The sequence below is a fragment of the Elephantulus edwardii genome, unplaced genomic scaffold (genome assembly GCF_000299155.1).
Source record: "Elephantulus edwardii isolate Elephantulus edwardi_28Jun2011 unplaced genomic scaffold, EleEdw1.0 scaffold00088, whole genome shotgun sequence".
NCBI classification, from domain to species: domain Eukaryota; kingdom Metazoa; phylum Chordata; class Mammalia; order Macroscelidea; family Macroscelididae; genus Elephantulus; species Elephantulus edwardii.
In genome coordinates, this window is record NW_006399838.1 from 2,761,617 (window position 1) to 2,766,411 (window position 4,795).

Sequence of the window (4,795 nt, forward strand, 5' to 3'; positions counted from 1 at the left end):
AAAAAAATTTTGATATACACAGGGATTTAATCTTTAGAAGGTCTCATTCACCAATTTTATCCTTTCCAGATGGAGCATTTCTGGCTGTATTCGACAGTCTTTTTTTGACTCTTTAGAGTAAGTTGTCTAAGCTTATGAAACTGCTTTGCTTTGGGGTTTTTATATTTTCACAGTTATTGTTGTTGATTGCCATCAAGTTGAGCACAACTCATAGTGACCCTATGAACAAAAGGCCCGAAGTCCTTCCACAAACATCGGCATCATCAAAGTTCACAGACTTTCCATAGGCATGCTGTTTAGGAAGTAGATGCCACTCCTGCTTCCAAATTTTCACACTACAATGTAATTCCCCCCCCCAACCCGTCCCCATGCTAGATGACCTAATGAGTAAGGGGTTGTACTACCAATCAAAATGTAGGTGCTTTGATTCCTCCTGCTGTTTCCTAGTAAGGGAAAAGTTGGACATTAACCCTCTGAAAAGCCACTGGAGGGTCAGCTATTAGTCATTTCTGACTCACTGGTCAATGAGTTTGAGTTTGGTTCTCAACAAGAAATAGCTTTGATTGCTTTAATAAATATTTAGGTCCATTAAAACAAATTGACTACTTATAAACTATGACTCTCTCAGACACACACTCTTAAGTAAAAAATAATGGTATTCTATCAGGAAGCTCATTTTTAATTGAGTTATAAACTATTAAATCACTATGTCAAGAAGATGGTTTTCCAGGGATGATAGATACTTCCTGATACCCTAGAAAATTGTCTTCTAATGAATTGCTCTTCTAGTGAAGAAAAAAAAATATTCTGCATCTGATAGTAAATTCTTTTGTTATGCTTTAATCAGATTAGGAAGACTTTCCTTTTCATTGCCTTCTGCATCATACCTGATATACTGTTATTGTTAGTAAACATCCATTCAGCCCTGAATGCATACTGACCCCATACTCAGTGAAATGAAAAGCTGCCCAGTCCTAGGCCATTGTCATGACTGATTAAAGATTAGACTGAGTCTCCAATATGAAGAATGAGAATTCTATCAATGATCCATCAGAAAATAATATTTCTATCTACTATTATCTCTGATGGATTTTACATGGTGATATGTGTTTATATTTATGTAGTAGATCTGGAAAGAATTTGCATAAAATAAGCAATGTATTTTAGGGCCCCAGTACTGTTTACTTTTATTTCATTTTATCCTCCTGAAAGAAATTGGATTCCTTTGTCAATAAACATGCTCCTTGAATTCTCTAAATTTAAACTATAATTTGCATGAATTTCAGCTTATTACAACACAAGCCAAAATTAAGTCCTTTTCCACATTTAGTTTTAACCAGTCACTGCAATATGATAATTTAAGTGCCTTCTTGCTTGGATTAGAAATTATAGTAACAGAAACTTTTGTAAATCGGGCTTATTCATGGTTGTAAGTCATGTTTACTTCTTGTGTCACCACAACAGAGAATGTTTTGATTTCTTTCACAGAACGAATACATACAAAGTTGTTTTGATACAAGAAAACATCAATAAAATGAAATTAAGTAGAAAAAGAAAAATAATAAAATTGTAATAAATTGGATAATTTTCATTAAATGAATACTTTTATGAGAACATGAGTATAACTTTCCAAATTTAAGCCAGTAAATATTAAAAATAATTTATGATTCTATAGGCAAATGCAAACTGTTTTAGAAGGATAATTTCTAAAATGTCTTTGGAGCAAGATGGCTGATTCTTGATATGGTTCCAAAGACATAATATTTGTATTACATAATGTTGAATAGCATAGCAAAATTAAGTAAACTATGCAACTATTACTAAAATATATGCACCAATAACTAAATCCAAAGATGAGGAAATTGCAAAGTTCTGCCAACATCTGTAGTCCAAAATAGATCAAATGTGCAATCAAAATAATTAGTAACTGGAATGCAAAAGTTGGAAACAAAACAAAAAGAGCTTGCAGCTGGAAATTGTGGGTTTGGTGACAGAAATGAGACTGGAGATCAATTTATTTTGTATAACTAATGATGTACTTGTCACAAAAACATGGTGTCTTTGAATTGTGTACTTGAACTTAAAGACAAGGATGGTGAAATATCATCTCATATACTTTGGACATGCCATCAGGAGGGACCAGTCCTTGGAAAAAGACATCTGGGAAAAGGGGGAGTGGGTAAGAGAAAGGGAGGAAGACCCTCGATAAGATGGTCTGACACGTTGACTGCAGCAATGACTCTAGTACATCAGAGATGAGAAGGAGGGTAGGGCAAGGTTCCGATCTGTTGTTCGTAGAATGGTCATGAGACATAGGTGACTCAAAGCTGCATAACAACATCTTTTATTATTTCTTATGTTCTACCTAGTGGTAAAATATTTAAGAGGCTGCGTTTAAAATTTTTGAAAAAGATAAAGAAGTCTGTCTTCCGGTTGTCATTTCTAAAGGAAATAGATCACTGTTGTTGTTATATGTCACCAAGTTGTCCGTGACTCATAGTGATCCTACGTACAACAGCTCTGAAGTCTACCCTGCCCTGAGCCGGTCTCACTAACTCCTACACACCTACCCTCATTGCCCCAGGTACTGTATCAATCTATCTTTTCCAGGGTTTTCCTCTCCCGCGCTGTCCCTTCACTGTTTTGAGCATGATGTTCTTCTTGAAGGACTGATCTCTCCTGGCCACATGCCCAAAGTATGTGAGACAGCTTCAAATTTCTAGCCTCCAAGGAGAAACTTGTTTTCACCCTCTCCAAGACACACCTTGTTTTCTTGGCAGTCTGTGGTATGTTCAAGAGTCTTCTCCAGCACCACAATTCAAAGACATAAATTCTTCTTCTGTCATCCTTAGTCATTGTTCAGCTCTCAGATGCATAGCAAGTAACTGTGTAGACCATGGCCTGAGTCAGGCACACCTTAGTCTCTAGACTGACATCATTGCTTTTCAGTACTCTGGAGAGGTCCCTGATAGCAGATTTGATTACCAGCATATGAGCAGTTGATGGTCTGTTCACCGTCTGCACCTGCCCTAGATTTCACTACTGATATTGAACTTCTCCAACAGTTCCTTCCACAGATGTAATCGACCTGATTCCTGTACATCACATCAGGTGAAATTTATGTGTATAGCCTGCATTTTTGTTTCTTATAAAAGGTATTTTCTATGAATAAATCATTGATTGTACAGAATTCTATCATTCCATGCTCAGCCTTTCTGTCACCAAGTCCGTATTTTCCAATTTCTGATCCTTCCTGGTTCTCAACTTTTGCATGCCAGTTACCCATTATTATTAATGCTTCTTAGTTACATGTTTGGTCGATTTCTAACTGCAATAGTTGATAGAAATAATCTATTTCCTCCTCTTTGGCTCTGGTTGTAGGCACATAAATTTGAATGATATAGGTATTTACAGGTCTTCTTTGTATATGTATGGATATTATCCTGTCACTCACAATATTGTACTTCAAGAAGGATCTAGAAATGGCCTTGCTGACTATGAAAGTCACCCTATTTTTTCTTGCCTCATCTCTGCATAATAGATTAAATTATTAAAAACTTCCCAGGCCAATCTATCTCATTTCACTAATACCCAATATGTCAATATTTATGTGTTCCATGTCTTTCTTTCCATTATCTAGTTTTCCAACATTCATGCTTCTCACATTCCACGTACTAATTGTTAATTTCTTCTTACAACTGTTTCTCCTGTTTGTGTTTTCATATTTGAGGGCCCAGCCTCAGTTGCCATATCTGTTAGTCTACTCTAAGTGTGCTCTGGTGTACATAGGGTTTTCAAAGGCCAATTATATTTCGGAATTAGATGGCCAATCCTTCTTCCTAGTCTATCTTAATTTGGATGCTTAGCTTTAGAACAATATCTGACAGTCAAGCATTTTACCTAGCAGTTGAAAGATATTTCCATTACAGAAATAACCAGTACATTCACTGTCATTCCCCCCTGCCCCCCAGCACGTGTGACTTGTCTCTTCCCTTTCCCTGCTACATCCCTATTTCTTACACCCAGCCTCTTGGTCAAACCCTCCCTTCCCCAGCCACCTCTTAATATGATCACAAGTCACTTCTGTGATGCCTTGCACTATTTACTGCTACAGGCCTCTCACACTGTTGTCTATCTTGTTTAGGAGGATGTAAGTTCCAGATGTCACATAACAATTTCAGAGAAAGATTTTTGCTTGAGGCAATATTGAGGGAAGATCCTGACCACAGTGCTTCTGCTAAGTTTTGTGACTTACTGTCTCTGTTTACATTGTTGATACATTGTTAATTCCAAGGTGCAGACAGGTCTCTTCTAGATCTGATACATTGGTGGGGTTTATTTGGCCCAAGAGCCTGAGACTGAAGATATCTTTTCCTGAAAGATGAGATTAAGGTAGCCGACACACTTCTAGGAGAAAGGTTTTACCTGATGCAGGAGATTAGAGAGTACTCTCAGATTCCACCTTGTGTAACTCTTTGCGTTTCCGTCACTGTGTGTGTGAGGAGGCCACCCAATTGGAAACCCAGATCCTGAAGCAGGTTTGAGACTGAAGATTCCTTTCTTGAAGTATGCGATTAAGGTAACTGATGCACTACCAGAAAGAAACCCAACAAAGATGCTGAAGAATTAAACCACACAATAAACCAACTTAATCTCATAGATTTGTTGTTGTTGTTGTTATGTGCCATCGAGTCACCTGTGACTCATAGCGACCCTATGTACAACAGCCCTAAACTCCACTCTGTCCTGTGCCAATCGCACTGTCTCTGACACTCCCATCCCAATTATCCCAGTC